Source organism: Eubalaena glacialis, chromosome 2 (genome assembly GCF_028564815.1).
Source record: "Eubalaena glacialis isolate mEubGla1 chromosome 2, mEubGla1.1.hap2.+ XY, whole genome shotgun sequence".
Taxonomy (NCBI): domain Eukaryota; kingdom Metazoa; phylum Chordata; class Mammalia; order Artiodactyla; family Balaenidae; genus Eubalaena; species Eubalaena glacialis.
Window position 1 is genome coordinate 78316494 of NC_083717.1, and position 18968 is coordinate 78335461.

An 18968-nucleotide genomic window follows, 5' to 3' on the forward strand; every position below is an offset into this window, starting at 1 on the left:
AAGTATACAATATAAAATTCTCTAACTCTATCTAGGTTATAAATTGAAACAGTATGTAAACCTCCCAATGATACTTATGAAAAACTCCAGTTTTGATGTGTCATTTCACACAAAAAAATCTACATAATCTGTCAGTTAAAATTTATATATAATCTCTCAAAATATATTTCTTTATCCTTATTTCTATTCAATTCACTATATTCCATACAAGATAAACTTACACTTTAAAAATTTTTAAATGTATGCAATTACAAAAGCAAAGAATTTCTGCTGATTTACAGAAGAACTTTTGCTGACTTTACTGATTTACAAATCGCTGTAAATAAAGGAGAATATGCTGATCAGATAATGGTCAATTGATGACTATCATGGAAAGCAAGAAAACCAAGACAAACACACGAAGCAGAAGAGGCTTGCCTGCTTGCCTCTTGTATGTAAAAATTTTGAAGCTGTATTAAGAACACAGGGCTCATTTTAGGGCAAAGTTGTTTTTAATGTTAGTCTCTATAAATAGACTTTGAAAAAGATAAATGGACTTTTAAAGAATAGATCTTATAAATGAAAATGGTAAAAACTCTAAACTACTATAAGTTTATCATTTATTTACTAACATAAGTTCAAAGTTTTTATCATGATAAAAATGTTTTGAAAACCGTGGTTCTCAAAGAGGCCCATCTAACAGCATTTCTAACACACGACAAAAAACTTTACTTTTGGTATCTTAACCATAGCTTGCAAAAACATAGATGCAATGTTATGAAGCAGCAGTTGTGCCAGTTGCGATTTTTCAGATCAAAGAGTTCTTGCGGCAAAGCACAACTGATGTGGTCTCAAAGACTTTATTAACTCCAGATGTAGGGAAATAGTCAGCCAATTCCACAAAAAGAGCAAGTCTCTTTTAGTTACAATCAGTACTGGCCACAAATTAAAACCAGACTGCTTATGTCATCTGATCACCTGCACATAGATGCCAGTTTTTTCCTAGTTAATGATCTAATCACACATTTAAATCTTAAATATGATTCTGTATCACAACAAACAAAATTAAGAGAAAGGAATATGTGTGCTTAAGGTGATTAAAATCTACCAGGAGTCACACTATTTTAAAAAGAAACAGAAAAAGTACAATTAAGTAATTTAAGATGTTCTATTGAAATGTGGTAATTAGAAATTTTCTTTAGAATTCTAGCCTCCATTTCAGAATGTCAGGTTCAAAGTAGGTATCATGTGGGAATGTACTTCTTTCTCAAGTACTTAATTTTTCTCCTCCAGGAATGGAGAAGAGAGAAATTTTGAGTGTTGGGTGAACAGAAACATAACATTTACCCCAACTTAAACGAATATAACTGAAAATCTAACAGATACCTCCCTTTCATTGTTAAGTATGTTTGAAAAGAATAAACTCACAGTATTATCTCTACTGTCCTCATCCCATCAACCCAAACTTACTTTTTAAGAGTGACAGAGTACTTCAGGGATGAATATTTACATTACTCTATACAGTGATTACACAATTATCCTTGGAATGTTTTAGCTCATAAAACCAATTGGAGTCAAGTTAGCAAAAACATTCCTTTTTTTCCTGCTTGGGTGAATCAGTTTAGTCATATGGATCACCCCAATTCAGGGCAGTCCACTCTCTGTTTAGCTTTAGAAGCTGGAGCTGTGCACTGTGCTCTTGACTTCAGTGCATCCATCCTGTAATTAATATTGGAAACATCTCTGTAAGGCAGAAAGGCATGATTTTCTGATAGTTGTTCAGCAAAGATGAAAAAAAGTAGAAGCTTCTGCTAAAAAGATATTTTTTTCTTTTTATCTTGTCACATCCAGTGATGAGTTAAAAGATGATGCCATTCCCTATGCTTTTAAAAGTAGATCCAAAGCCTGTGTGGTAGCGGATATCTTTAAATGTTCTAAATGATGAGGAAATGAATTGGGAATTTTCTTTAGTATGTGAGAATAGCTCGCTATGTATCTTAATTAAGATACGCTTCCACAGAAAATGAGAGGAATGCTTTAGACGGGCACTGTCTAATAGGCTTCTGTAATAATGGAAATGTTCTATACCTGAAAAGACGGTAATGTATCTATGTCTGTACAATACAGTAGCTACTCGTTACATGTGACTACTGAACACTTGAGATGTGGATAGTACAAGTGAGAAACTGAATTTTTAATTTTAATTTAATTAAATAGTCATTTGTGGCTATTGGTTACTATATTGAACAATACAGGATGAGATCACTCTTCCTTACCCACCAGTTTAAAATTAGATAAATTATTTTGAAAGAAATATTCTAGGAGTCTCATAAACTCCAAAGGCTATGAAACAAAAACCAAAACTCTTAAACGTTTTGGGAACACCTTTATCTAATTTGGAAAGAAGCAAGACGGAGAAGCTTATCAATTTTTCTGAACATGCTCTAACACAGAAATTATTACCGATATTTCATTATGTTTAGGCTCCTATTAGCTCTTTTGTCAAGGTGGTTTGACTAGCAGTTCTCTTTAAGTTCCAATATGTTAAATACCATTAAACACTTTAATGCTAACATTAAACCTCCAATGTGTGAAAAGTTTATGCTAATAGCATAAATCATCTCCAGCATAATCTTTATCAACTTACCAAAATAATAAAGCAAAACAAAATCATTTGGCTAATTTACCCTACCATCATAATTTTAAAATAAAAATGTGATACTATATTCAGGAGCATACACTTAATTTATCTCATTTTATGTAACTATATTTTGTATTAAGCAATAAAAAATTTTCAAGATCTAGCTGAGTATCTAAAACCTGACAACTAACAAACAAAACAGTTCAGGTCACTGGAAAAAAAGAAAACCCCAACCCAACTCAAATTCTAGCTTTAAAATCTGTAATTAAACCTCTGGGCCACTGATTTTAAAAATAGGCACATTTAAGGGTCAACACTCAAAAACTAAGAAAGAAAAACTAGGTAATTATTATAAGAATTTTTTAGTTACCGCTGGTCAACTTATGCAAGTTTCACACACAATAATGTACATAAACAGTTTCCCTCTACCTCTGCATTTTGTGGGACCTGAATTTACTAAAAAGAGGCTGTTTAAAAAAGAGTCAGTAAAATTTCTGCTTTAAATAATTGGACTCACTGAGATAAGAGTGCTAAGTAAGTAAAAGTTAAAGAAATTTTACTTAAAGAAATTTAACTAAATTTAAATTTAGTTAAATTTAAATTTAACTAAAAGTTAAAGAAATTTCCTAAAAACTATTCCCTATTGATTTTTCTGATCATTTTGGATCCATTGTTTTCTATGCACACTGACCTTATGCATAAACTCAGATAAAAAGCGTATCTTCAACATAAATGTCAAAATCTTAAAGTTTCTGAACTTCAGGGCTTCCCACTTTCCTGGTTCTCTCTTTAATCAAAATTAAAACAAGCACAACCCAAAAGAAAAAGACATTTAAAAATTTAAGTACATGAAATAGTCTAATTTAAGAATCTCCTAACATCCAAGAACATTTAAACAAATGACAGATTTGATAAATATCTCAATGTTTTCAGTATTTTAATATTACATAAAAGTAGTAAATTTTGCCATAAAGTCCAAACTACTACTCAAGTTTTTATGGTAATTCCAAGCCTGGGGGGGGGGGATATTTATATAGTTCCAGTACTAAATATTGTAAGAACTGAAACCAAAAGGCATCATAAAGCAAAGTGTCTGAAGTAGGACTAACTCAGGGACACATAAGCTATCCATGAAAGATTCTTTTCATCTAATTAGTTAGCCTGATAAAAACACAACTGAAATTTCTGTAAAAGGCATAAATATATGTTCATATTTTCAACACTCATAAATAAAAGGACGAATATCTTTTCCCAAGAATTTCCAGAGAACGTTTAGCGGTGAAATAATGTAAAATTTCCTTTCTAACAATGATAAGAAAAAAGAATTCTAGCTTTCAGTACAAAGCAGCTTAAAATCAATTACTACTGCTGCTGTCTAAAAAGTATAGTTCGGTAATAGTGGTTTTCAAGTGTGAGAATTTCATCTTAGGTAAGTCAAGCACATTTTAATTAATCTTAACATCACTGGGCATATTTTATCAGTTCTTTATTGTAACCAGTATCATTTTTATAATAAGCACAAATTTTTTTCCTGAGAGATAAACCATGGAATTTTTAAGGGACTGGGTTTGAAACTTGTATGCTAGGATAATGTACTTAACAAATCAATGAGTGTCACTTCTTCGCTATCTACATTTTAAAAATATTTAGACCTAACAATACAGCACCTGATCCCTGTCTTCAATATGTTCATGAGCTAGTGGAAAGGGACATAAATTTCCTTCTAAAAGATTAATAAACCTGACCCGTGACAACATACTCTCCTGGCAGGGGCTTAACTTCCTGGTATTTGTGTCCACTTGAATCCAGAAAAAAAGACCTTCTTGGATTCATATCTAGAATATAGTCTCATATATTTTTGATAAAGGGAAAAAAAAAATCAAAGCAGATTTAAGCTAAACTCCTTGTCATCCAATGTCTTTAGCATTCTAACTTCAGAGAATTCTTAAATGACTTCATGTTTTCCTCATCATACAAATGTTAGATTTAACCCTACTGGGCCCATAGACAGCCTGGAAATTCAAATTAATTAATTATATACTTTCCTCTCTCATGTTAATTAGCAGTAAATCCCCAACGGAACAGAAATGTAGCTCTATATACTCGCATATTGGTTTCTGTGCTTTTATTAACTGAAAATGTTTATTTGAAAAATAAATCTTAGAAGTATTTACAATGCAATTTTAGCTACTTGCTGCTCTAATTCTTATAATACAAATTATGTGGGGAGGCAGGTGCCAAAACCATGGCTATACCAATTTTCACTACTATGAGTTCTATTAGAAGAGGCCTGCTAATTTCCTGCATTTAAAAACATATCTAGGATAGTTTTAAGTTCTTCATCTTAAATAGAAACTAGTAAAAAGCTGCTTGACTGACCATATCAATTAGCATTCATAAAATTGTAAGTCTGATCATATATGCAAAATATATTTATTTGTAAGAATGGCCTAGTGTTTTTCTCAGTGACATTTTCTTTCCAATGGAGTACTTGGATACAACCAGTAGTAAGGGTAAGTGAAATCTGGCCCTTTGCTATGGAGACTAGTTTACTTGTCCTTGGATGACGGAAAAGAGAAAACCTGCTCTTAGGAGACAGACCTGGGTTCAGTTCTGGCCTCAACACTTAACTAACAGGGTGGAGCTTAAACAAGTTACCTAACTTCCCAGCACCAATTTTTCCTTACTTATAAAAGGAGGCTAGTAACAGCTAAATGACAGAGTGGTTATGAGAATTAAATGAGGTAAACATAAAGTCCCCAGCATAGTTCCTGACACAGAGTAGCCCTTATGATCATGTTAGTTCTTGTCTCTTCTTTCCCAGATTCCATACAAAGAAGGTGAATATTCAAAATGTGTTTCTAAGCTTGAGTTTTAAAACTTGGATTTCTGTGTTGTCTCTAATAATATTAAAATAATCCCCTGAAATAATGAAAAGAGCATCATGTCTGTACTTGCTGCAATTTTTATACCTGGAACACTTTGCAGCATCTTCAGTTCAAGGCCTAGAAAATGGAGGCTGATGAGATCAGAGGAAGGCTGAAACTCCAGAATCCCAAGGTGAAGAGAACAGGAATCCTCTCCTCCCAAAACTTTCCTTCCTTTACCTCTAAGACTTTCTACCTTTCTGCATAAAGGACACAATTGAGTCATATCAATGAGAAAACTGAGTGCAGGCCAAGTTCTTTATAAGTAAGGAATCTCAGAAATCCATTATTCCTTGCTATTTTTCAAAGTTCAAAAAATATTCAGAGTGATTTTAAGTCCCATATTTATCATAAACACATATTAATATCTTATAGCATGGTACATAATACAGCTACACAAAAGCTACATGTGATATAAAACATTAACCCCTTCTCTTTTCAGATAGTGGGGAAAACAGGGTTAACATTTTTGCCTTTTCTTTTCTGCACATAGATGCCCAAGCCTCTTATATTTCCAACAGTACAATACGGCCACATAATCTTAAATAACAAAATATGAAAAGGCTCTTCTCTTATTAATCTATTTTTTCCTAGAGTCTGTTCAGTCTATTTATTAAATTACCCCAAGCATCCTTAAATATATGGAAATCAACCTGAAAATTTAAAAATAAAAACCGGAAAAAAAAGGAAAGCATTTTCTTTAAGCCCAGTATCACTCAGGATTTCTCACTCTTTCATAATACCCGTAAAAGGATCTTAAAAATGAAATCAAAATATTAATATTCAAAATATAAATCTGTCCTATCATCTTAAGATAAACTGATAAAATGGAGTTAAAGAGTGAGCTTAAATTTAACCGGTTCATTATGAGAATTATACAAAAATTCCATAACTCAAGTGAGGAAATACATTTCACTTAGACTCTGGCAATATTAATTTAAAGTGCTAGTTTTTACTATAAAGCATTGATGGATAGACATTTCCCAATATATACAAAGATGAGGTATTTACCATAGTCTTTGGATAATATAATTACATACTATACGATTTTCTTATTGAAGAGTTAGAATAATAATAATAAACTAGATGTGGTAAAAATAAAATACATATAAGAAAACACATATAAGACTAAGGGCTTATGATACAGAGGACTAAGAAAATATATCATCCTTTATGCATTTTTCGAGAACATAAAAGTCACCTTTGACCTATATCAAGCACAGGCTATCAACTTTCAGGCTACACTTTTCTAACATACCAGCCATGTCATCTACCGTAAGCCTGGAAATACTTAATACGATCAAAGCTGTCCCCCACCCCTCCACCCCCAAATGTAGAACAAAGAGAAATGCTGTAATAGAGTGATCTGTGCTCTTGAAAGAATAAAATCTAAACTCAATCTGAGTTATAGTCTCTCTGCTTCAGGGGTCCTGTATGATTAATTTTACTAAACTTGCACACACACCATTTTCAAACAGACTATTTTACTTAGAATTGGACATAAAAGAAAAAAATTTCACATTTGAAAGACAGTTGCCAAGGAAATTACATAGAGATCAAGTTATTTCACTTATACTACCCATCTAAATCTACCTCTCACATTCTCCAAAGCTCTGTTGATATGGCTAGTGTGAACACATACTTTTTAATGAGTTTAAGGATATTTTGGCTTGATTGTCATCTAGTAAGAAAGCTTACTGAAAAGTTAAGAACCAAATGCTAACGAAGTCCAAAGAGGCCTTACCAAAGCAGTCAGAGAACGAAAAAGTGCTTTCATTAGTTCTCACGTACACTGGTTAAAGTCATATGCTACTTTAAAACATTTTCAAGTGGTAAAAAGGGAACGGACCAACATAACTGATTGTATACCTATTTTAGGAAAATGTGATTAATTTTTTTTGTAACTTCAAACATTAACATTAAAAATGCCTCCACTCCTGAAAAAAAAAATTGCTAAAGTCATTTACGTATTTAATAAAACACCTGAGCTAATACATTGTTTTGGAAAAATTGAGGAGGACAATACTGAATTCCTGACATAAACCCAAGATTGTTATTCACTAGTATAACATTTTTATGTTTATCAACTATTTTATAAAGATAACTCCTATTGAATATTCCAGAGAAGTTCACCTTCTTTTTAGAATACACAAAATCCTCTGACTTAAAGATATTTTTGTAGAAACATACTAAGTAATTAATACTGAGTAATTAATTTAAAAAACAGAGAAGTTTTACTTAGCAACACAGAAAGGTATTATTTTAAAACATCTAACCATGTGCTATAAATCGACCAGAAATACATTCTTTGGAAAATGTATAAATGCACTCTTTGAAAAATAGTGATTTATTTTATGAATCTGTACAGGGTCAAAACTCTAGTTTGATTGGAAACAGATGGTATCTGAGTAAAGTCAGGCTCCGGACCTGAAACTCCAAACAGGAAATACGGCCCTCACTAGCTGACTGCTTCCCTAATCATTCCCAGAGCTTCATACTTGTTATTTTTATGAATATCTAAGATGACTTTCATCTTTCCCTTCTATCTACAAAGCATCAAGTAATCTTCCCTCTTTCTCTCTCTCTGTGTTATATATGTATTTTACATGTAGATTATATGTTTACAATATAAGAAAACATTAAAACAAATGTACTTTCAAGCTCATTACTAGTAAAGACATCAGGCATTAAAAAAATATCCCACAAATTCAAGTTTATTTTCTATATTATTTTAAAAATAAAAGCCAAAAACTATTGAGTAACTGTGTCAAAGACAACTTTGCTAACCTTACTTACAAAGAAACATACAACCTTAACATATTACAGAAAATGATCAAACAAAACCTCACAGGTTTTAGTAAAAAGTAATTAATCTACCCTCCCTTCCCTTAAACAAACCAGTTAGAAGATATCTGAACAAAGAAAAAGACTTACCGTTTTTCCATTGTAGTAATACATCAAAGAATTGCTGCCCATTCCAGGGACAGGATAAGCACAATACATGTTGATTTTGAAAATGTTACTGTTTGCAGCTAATGCACACAGCTTCTCTCCAAGACATACATCCACACAGCCAAACAGAGTTAAGTCTTCAGCACTATGCATCCACACATGATCTACTCAAAAGGAACTTATGCAAAATAGGACTGAACCAACTCACGGAGCAGAGAGGGAGGGTTTGTGCTGTAAGTAACCTCTTTCAATCTCTATCAAGTCCTCACACTGGTGGAGGATACCAATAAGACAAATTTTGGAATTAAAAAAAAATACAAGCCACAAGTGCTAAATAATAAAAAGTGATACAGTGTCCTGGAGATAAATATCTGAAGGAATTATTAATATTGTCATATATATAGTATGTATGTCTCTTTCAAAGAAAGACAAACTGACAGATCTGCTAGCCTATTTTTAGTTTAAATTAGAGCACTTGTAGCAGGGAAACCTAGCTTGCTACACCTCTAGCAACATTACCATCTGCACGGCCTACAGTTGCTTCTAACTTTGATAAACACATGATCAAGCAATCAGGAATTGGAAACACTGAATCATGTGTAACAAGAAGGATCTAAACAGTTAAGCCTTGTACAAAGTCACTTCCTGGAGAAAGCGGACCTGTCATGTAAGTACCTCTAAACTAGCTAGAACAAACCATGATTTTTTATGTTATAAAAATGGTATGGAAAGAAATTTGAAAGGAACACATTTCATGAAAAAGCTCATTCCAACAATTCAAAAAATTATCTTGAAAATAAATGATCTGTTTTTAAAACATAATATTTAATATAGGTTTTCAATTATAAAGCTCCTTAAATTCCTCATTCATAACACCAATTAAAAGTTTATAATGGACTGCACTCTCCTAGAATATGTACTAAGCAATTCAATAATTAAAAAGAAAAAACAAACAAAGTTTTGTTTTCCCTTACAGAAAAATATGAAAGGCTGGTATGTATAGACAAAATGCGCACTGTAGCTAATAAACTAAAAAAGATTTCTTGGAAGTCTTTCCTCCAAGTTCATTATTGTTCTTAACTAACACTTAATATATTCATATTTTTATGTTCAAATTTCTCAAAAAGGAAAAATAATCAGTGTGGGAATAAACATCTCATAGATTTAAAAAATTCATTATACTTAGAAGTCAAAAGGTCTTAGACATTGTTTTGCAAATACTTTCTCACACACAAACATATTTCATTATTTAAAAAAATTTCAATTTGTCTTTTGGTGTGGATTCTAACCCAGAAAAACAGAATAGCAACTTTTCTTTCCTCTCATTTCCCCCCATGAAAACCTCTTTGTACTATCTCTTCTCCCTGTGCCTTGCAGGTTCTCACAAAACTGTTCATCAGAGGACAGCTCACAAGCTGCAAAAAGGGACACATCACTTTTTTAAAGGCACCTTTCATGAAGCAGAACTGCTCTAAGGGAATATTCTATAAGGGATCCCCAAACCCCCCATTTTTATGAAAAATATTGATTAAAATATAACAATAAAATCAAATAAGACAATAAGGCCAGCTAAGTTCATAATGTTTTAAAAGCTGATGGTGTTGGAATAACAATAAAACCTCCCCACACTCTCCAGATATAGAAAGGCTAAGCAGCAGCTGCAAAAGAACATCACTGTACAGCAGACCATTAAAATGCCAGTCTGCAGAGTGGCTTGTAACTTCCTCCCTCCTGAGAGACCACAAAGACCCATTTCAATCCTTAGAGAACTGTGTAAAAAGCGTTGACTTACAATTAACAATGCCATGCCTTAAAACCATTCAAGTAAATTTTAGTCTTTTATAGACATAGTCTCTCTCTGACAGAACAGCTTAAAAAAAAAAAGGAAAATCAACCATCCAAAACAAAATTTCCTTTTTTCCTTAATGATTAAAAAAAAAAAACAAAACTTACTTTTAAAATAGAAATTTAGGGGACTGGGGGAAAAGGGCAGCCACAAAGCACTTCAACATTTTCTTCCTACAATCAGTAGGAAGCTCAGCTTCAACCTGAGAAAACTTTTATATATTGATTTAAAAAAAAAATCCACCTACAGTAGTTAGGCTTGTTTCTTTGGGGCTTGCCAGAAAAGAGAGAGTACTATGATGTTTGTTAAAACAAACAGCATAATGTAAAATCCAACTATGCAATCTTGGCTATTAAAGCACAATGAAAATTTGAGTATTTCATTAACAGTTCTTTATTTTAGAGGCAACTATATGGTATTCTGAAAGTAATAAACAAATATCCAAGTTAAAAAAGTTCAGAGTAAAACCAGACAGCATAATACTCTTTTACTGTTCTAAAGCAGTTTATTAAGGAACTGGATAAGACTTGCTATTAAACCTGAAACCTGAACTTTGAAACATAATAGTTCCTAAGCAGAGCTGAGTAATTAATTAAAAGCTTTTGCTTCTACTTTTCATTCCTCCTCTCAAAAACACAGATACAAAATCCATACATGTGTTTAAATGTAATACTGAGCCCCCCTCCCCCATGTACCCAACACAATCACTTGGTATACACCACTGCCGAAACTGAGGGTGGATGTAGAAACTTGAGGGAAGAGAGAAGAGGTGGGGGCGTGGGCGTTTACATACATATGGCATTAAATTTATTCCTCAAAAACAGCAAATCATCAAGAAAACTGGTGGTAATTTAAATAGTCCCGTATTTTACTCATATGCTATGGTAATATCCTTCAAGTTTGCTACTCCAAAATAACATCTTTTTGAAGTCTGCCTTACTCAAAAGAAAGTAAAACTGGTTGATGTAGACATATTTTTAACACAGTTACAAATTATCTTCTATGATAAAGTCCTTTTTCTCTTCCTCAAAAATATTTTTTTAAAAAAATCTAATTTAATCTATGTAACAGCTGCAGCACAATTTTTTTTCTTAAGCAGAATCATATTACAGGAAAAAAATGCATATAGATGGATCAAGTGCTGCTCTAGTCAATGCAGTTGTTTAATCTTTGCCTCTTTTTTTTGAAGGAACATGTCAAGGGTTAATCCTATGACTCAGTCTGACAAAACGAGTCAGCTGGAGACAGGGCCACTTTTTAAACCTGATTTCAGACAGACGTGCAGCCTGCACAGGAGCTCTGAACTGTCATGCACTTTTTATCCTGAATTGTTTCCACCCGCAATTCTACGTAATCACTTATGTGTTATTCTAAGATTATGTGATCAGACTCAATATTCATACTACCTAGTCCAACAATCTAAAAACTCACCAACTTTTATAGCAAAATGGGCATTACTTACTGTACACACTGGCAACATGATTAATGAAAATGTCAGAGAACCCTGAAAAAATATGACTTGGAGCCATACATCTTTTATTAGCAAACTGATTATTCCTGGTTTGAGGATTACTGCATTTCACTGATTTTTAAATATACTTCCCTGCCTTCAATAGTTCAATACAGGATGTGATATTTATTGCCATTCCAACAATCATCAAGCACATACCTAAACTAGATAAGAAAAAGCTATTATGTGTTTTGCCTAAGCAATTTACTTCTTTCCAGAAGATTTAGGAAAAAATGTTTCCAAAAAACCTACTAGGTAGAGACCTTCTGGCAACTTCAGTTTAAATTCCAGGCCCTTATTTCCTTCTTATTTTTCTGTTGACTGGGAAACAGATCATCCTTGGAGAGCTATGCAAAATTTCCTGGGGTTACCCATGCAATATTTTAATTTATTTTATTAGCTCTTCTTTATCCCTGATATTTGGATTGCTATAACTCTCAAATCTGTTTTTTAAACTATCTTAAACAAGAATGTTTCAAGAGTGACTTAAAATTCTAAAAAATTTTTAAAAGAAAATTTCAATTTAACTGAATTACACATCTTGAATTAATTAATTAATAAAGGCCAGTTAGTGGTTAATATTATTGTACATTTTTCTAAAATAAGCAGGCAACATTCCAGTGTCCCAAAAGGCCAGAAGATCTGGCTGGAAAAGTAAATCTAAAACCCACTCATAGGATTCCTCATGAAAAGTTTCAACATTATTTCTAAGTGAATCAATTCCTGGAAAACAAGACTTTCCGAGTAAAAAACAAAGCTAAACAAAGTTCACATGGGAATAATTCCACAAATGAACTCTATATATTCCTGCTTTACGAAACTCAGTAAATAACTAATATGGTATTGGTTGCAAGGGATGTGCAGGGTGAGGATAGGTTTAAGAGGATAATAAGTAAGAGAATCTACGAAGAAGATACAAAAGATACAAAAGCAAAAGACCCTTCCCCAATGTCTCCTCTTCCTTATTTAGCATGCAGAAAGATGACTAGTAAATGAATACTGTCTCCTAAATGTGCAGTACTTTAGCTGGCCTGGCTAACTAAATCAGATGCCAAATAAGACACCAAAAAATTCCAGGTATTATATCTGAACATTATATTGCAAATTTTTCTAGTATATGCTGCTTTGTAAATAAAGTCACTCCTAAGTGTTCAGAAAGTTGGTCTTCTGCTCTTTTTCTAATATTTAGAAATATTCTTTTTCTCACAATTTAGAAAATTTACTTTTGCAAAAAATAAAGCAAGAATATAAAACTCTAGCGAAATAATGCATCCCTCTCAAACCGATCCACTAACAATCAGTACCTATTATTTAAACATAATAATGCTATTTATCTGAAATCATATAATGCATCTTCTAACTCAACAATATTACTCTCATCTATCTTGCTGATACTAATCAATCAGTAAAAAGGCTTCCAAATACTGTCTTTCCACTGTATGAAAATATTAAAAATCAAAGACCTGATTTTCTGATCTTTCCTCAGGTGATATTTTGAAAAAATGGTTCCAATTATGCCTTAGTTGTGAGTACCTAAATCCTAGCCAAACCAATAATCAGAGTTATATTACAGATTGGTCTGAAAACTGGTACACAATTTACTTGAATATTGATTGGAAATGAGGAGCAATCAACCCCCCCCCAACACGCTTCTCAGAGTAAAATTCATGCTAAAGTTCACAAATCACATCATCTGTCTCAGACATAAAACATCAGATTTCTTATCATCTCTTTACAAAAATCTCAAGCCTAACATGAGTTTTAGAAATGCTTAATGCTTAACAAAATAGAAAACACCTATCTGTATAGCCAATGTAAACAGTCAGCTGTATAAACTGCATTTATAGGGCAAAAGAACACTTGTTTAATTCCCCTTTTGACAACCATATGACCAAAATGAGGATGTGTAAAAACAGCCGTACCTCCTGGAGGAGAAAAGCAGATAAATCTCTTTCTGAGGTAACTAAATAGTATCCCTCTGACATCAACATGAACAGAACTGACAGATCATACAAAGCTTCTAAAAGGCAATCATTAAATACCCCTTCAAACAAGATAGAACTACCATTACTGAGAATATATAAAACATGAAGCAAACTTCATGTTTCTCTTAATCATGAACTCACTATGACAAAGCAGTTTTCCTCGGAAAATTAAAGTGGGGAGTCCCCCTCCCTAGTATTCCTGCATCTCTTGGCTGTCCATTTCTTTCCCCATATGAATTGCAGTTTGTCACTTCTCATTTACCACTTGAAATAACACAAGAGAATCATTAACTATGTTGCAACTTGATAATTTTCCTGCAGATGGCTCTGTAATCACAGCACTAATGGTGCGTGTGCGGGTAAAAAAAAGTTGAGGAGAGTATCTAGGTTTTAAAATTCTTTAATAAACCAGCACTTCTGATGAGCTTTCAAGACTGGGACAAGGTATTGCACTACTGACTTATTAGGTTACAGCAAAACAAAAACTAGAAGCAAACAAAGCTATTATTTTAAACCATAAAGGTAAACAATTTGATCTTGGGTCCAGTTAGCTCTCCCTTAAGGAAAGTGCTCCCCGGCTTTTTATTTCTTCTTTGACCTGTGTAATTTTTTTCTTCTGAGCTGGAAAGTACCAGATCCTTTCGATTTATGAGAAATGGAACAGTACCATTATATTGTACTCTATTTTAAATTTATTTTTAAAGAGACCAGAAATAACATCTGCATCTTAGCCCAGAGCCATTTCAAGAATCTGCAACTGGAAACTCTAAATAACTTATACATTAAAAGTTATTTCTGGCACCCAATCTATGTTTTGTTCCAGTAAAAATTCTTGCTAGTGGTAGTAATTTTTTAATACTTCATACCTCTAATTAATTAAGTACTGAATATCTACCAAATCATCCTGCCTCATATTTGTAATGATCAAGTAACAAAGCAGAGTTCATTTTAGCTATACTCACTGGAAGAAATCATGCAGATCCTGAATTTATGAAAAGACCCACCTTAAAAAGAGAATGATTTCTAACCATTAAATTCTGGTGACCAACTCTCAACAAAAGCCAAGTAATACTTCAGTTTGAAAACATATATGAGGAGGGTATAATAAACAGGGGAGGAGATGGGAGATAGTGTCAGTTCAAAGCAAAACAAAAGTTTCAGTAATGCTTACTTAGTATGCTTCACCGGTAAAGGTAATATGCCACCCCAACAAGTGTTCCTTACCAGACAGATTGCGAAACACAGTCACAAAACTCTGAAAGAAGAAAATGTGTTAAGCTACTTGTTCTATGTATCTCTATCACAAATACTTATAGTAGGGCAGAATAATTCTCCCTACCACTCATTAGTACTCTGTAACATGAGATAAGCTGCTCAGGTTCCAGACACTGTGGCGTCATACCATATGATGAAAAAGAGCACTAGACTAGGAGTCAGGAGACAGGGATTCAGGTTTTAGCTCTGCCTCTTAGGAGGCATGAGAGCTTAGGCGAGGTCACTGAATTTCCCTGAGTCTGAGTTTCCATTTCTGGAAAACTCAGGAATTAAACTAGGCCAAACATTTCCTAGCCATTTCACCAACAGTAAAACCTTTTATTACCTACTCCACCCCAAAACATTGAATTCCTATTTTGAAAGATTTTTGTCTCCCAAACTTTTTTTGAGTTATAATGAATATTTTTCCCTGTTAAAAAAAAGCCATGCAACTCCCATTCAGAACTTCTGATTAAAAGGAAAATGAAGCATTGCCATGCTGAGTTGAAATAATTCTAGTGAAAGAAATCTGATAGCACGGATAATTTATTTCTGTAAATTACACAATTTGTTAGGTTTTCTGAAATATTTACATTTTGTATTACTAATTTTGAAGACCCAGGTTATGACTCACTGGCATAGATGATACCTAATGTCCACACACCAACCTTAAATTGTATTTTTATAATCATATCTGCAAGTGGCACAGTTAAAAGCCCAGAGCCTCACATGAAATGAAAGGTTGATCAGATAGGGAATCAAAACATAATTACAACTTCTCAATTCTAAGCTAAGAGTCCAAATGCTTGTATTCTAGTAACATTTATACGCTGGCAAGTGAATTATCTTTACAAGGGGTTTAGTTATGTATTTCTAGTAATATTTTCATTTAAAACTAACATCTTTTTAAATAGCTCTGTAGTGTCTAGGATAAAATGGTAAAAAAAAATGAAAAGGGTTGACATCTTACCAATAGGTAACAACCCTTACCTAATTCTGTCATCTAATTAGCTCGATAATAATTTTGGATTCTTAATAATGTACAGTTTGATCTACAGGTCAGACATTTTATGTTTAATACAGCACCACCGGGAAAATAAAGATTTTTGGCCATATTCTTCAAATAAACATGTAAGCCTCTACAGAGATGGCTTTGTTATAATTTTAGCAGGCAACAAGAGTTAAGGAGACAATCCTTAACTTAAAAGAGCCCATCTTAACTAAGTAGGCTGTGCCTCCTGCACTGTTCGGTAATAAAGAAGTTGGGCCTGTGATTTGCTTCTTTGTGCCTTTTGGCTGGAGAATTTAGTACATCATAAAAGAGACTGTTAACGTGGATTATAAACAAAGGTGCCTGTAATGAATACGTAGGTTGGATAGTTTACAGGGTATAATAGAAGAATAAAGGGTGAAAAGCATGTAGCAGTACCACAGTACCTTTACAGCTGTATGATCTTTTTTAAAAAAATTTATTTATTTACTTATTTATTTTTGGCTGTGTTGGGTCTTCGCTGCTGCACGCAGGCTTTCTCTAGTTGTGGCGAGCGGGGTCTACTCTTGGTTGTGGTGCGTGGGCTTCTCATTGCAGTGGCTTCTCTTGTTGTGGAGCACGGGCTCTAGGCACACGGGCTTCAGTAGTTGTGGCATACGGGCTCAGTAGTTGTGGTGCACAGGCTTAGCTGCTCTGTGCCATGTGGGATCTTCCCAGACCAGGGCTCGAACCCGTGTCCCCTGCACTGGCAGGTGGATTCTTAACCACTGTGTCACCAGGGAAGCCCCAGCTGTGTGATCTTGAGGAACACTGGGTTGCTCTAACACTGGTTATTTCAGACTGAAATGACTGATATATTAAAAAGATTCAAACTGTGTTACTATTGTTAAAATTGGAATAAAGATCATATGAATACCGGATCACAATTATTAATGCTAAGTCCACACATGGAAAACCAAATTCAGGTCTTCCTAGTTGTGATGTATCTAACTGAGAGTAAGACTATGCCTATGTAAATGGGAAGAATTCCAGTGATCTTTGCCACAGAAAACACTTCCACTTTTCTATGAAAAACTGGAGCTTTTTTTTTCTCCCTGAAAAGCTTTTACAAAGTTTAACCATGTTAAACATCTTACAGTACAGATAGTTAAAATATACTTGCAGTTCTCCTTGAAGGATATGTTAATTTCAGATTATTCAGTATGTTGTTTATACCTTCTCTGAGTCAAATGAGTATGATCCAGGAAGAAAGAACAACTATGGCTGTATTGCTAATCATTTGAGTTTGTTCATTTATTCAATAACTATTCACTGAGCATCTATTATACACCTAGGAGCTGCTGATAAAGCAGTAAACAACATAAGTAAAATCCCTGTTTTATCAAAATTCTCCTGGGTAAGACAGATAAAGAATAAATTATAGTACATCAGATGGTAGTAAGTGTTTCAAAGAAAATTATAGCAGGAAAGGAGAGAGGGGAATATGGGGCATGTTGCCATTTTATATAGGATGGTCAGGAAAGATTCCCCAGTGATAAAGTGATATGTGATCAAAGAGGAAAGTATACAAGGAAACTAGCTATATGGGTACTAAGGGAGGTGTGCTCTGGCAGAGAGAAGAGTAAATGCAAAGGCCCTGAGGCAGGATGGTGCTTGATATCTTTAAGGAGCAGTAGAGAGGGCAGAAGGCTAGAGGGATAAATTAATGGAAGATGAAGTCTGGGAGGTAGCAGAAAACAGGTAAGAAGGGTCTTGAAAGCCATTTTAAGGACTTTGGTTTTACAGAGATAAGGGATGCTGTTGGAGGATTTTGAGCAGAATGATATCATCTGACTTAAAATTTAAAGGGATTGTCCTGTATTAAAAAAATGATTTAAGGAAAATTGGGAGGTCAGTTGGGAAGATGCTGCTTTAATTCAGGAAAGAGATAAAAGTGGCTTGGATAATGAAGATAGCAGCAGGTGGTAAGAAATGATCAAATTCTTGAAGACAATTTTAGTATGAGAAATTTAGTATGGGACGATAACCACTGTTTTACTTTTATGTCAATGAAACCATAACTTTTTTTCCTTTAGAAAAAGGTTTCCTGTATTATGGTTTTCCATACTCATCTGTCACATGAGGATCATGACACTACATTGTTAACCACATCAATCCCAGCACACTGTAGAGTTACGGCTGAATTACTGGTAATTTACCATTTGGGGGGCAAATTTATTCCTATTATTGTGTATAATTAGGAGTTAACTGCACAATTGAGGAAAAAAATAGGACAAATAGTTCAGTGTCTTATACAAAAAAAGCAAGTTAACATATTTTTGATGATTTGGAACAGCCAGAGTAGGAGAAAGTTGAAAAGTACAGCTTGGAGCAGGAAGTCATTAAAAGATGATGTTCCCCATTACAGATAACATAAAATAATAGCTACACAGTATTTATTTTTATCCTCTTAATTTAATTCAAAAAGCATTTCCTGGATGCTCCACTATGTGCCCAGAGGGCGATATTCACTCAAATGAAAAAAATTTTAAAGTTAACTTATTTCCGAAGGTCAAAGTTACCTTTTGACTATAAGCATCTTGAAGACAGGGTACAAGGTCCATGGTTTATTATTACTTAAATATCTAAAGCCTAGAAGAATTCTTAATTCACAATAAGTACTTTATATTTACTAACTTTATCAGAATGAATTCATATTTCTCTCAGTGGAAATTTACTAAACGGAGTCCACTCTAGTAGCAATAAATTTCTAATTCTCATTCAAATTACTGTTTTTTGAAATTTATAAGTATCTTCGGTGATGTTGAAAAAGATATTGATAACTTAATTTCAATTATGTCAAGTTTTATGGTTTAAAAAATTATCAAGCTCAAGTTGGAAAAC

General features: G+C 33.4%; 1 protein-coding gene across 4 annotated transcripts in view; it reads right to left on the minus strand.

The window, feature by feature from the left end:
* TCF12 (transcription factor 12) overlaps positions 1 to 18968 on the minus strand; it is a 371138-nt gene that overhangs the window by 51315 nt on the left and 300855 nt on the right. The window lies entirely within an intron of this gene.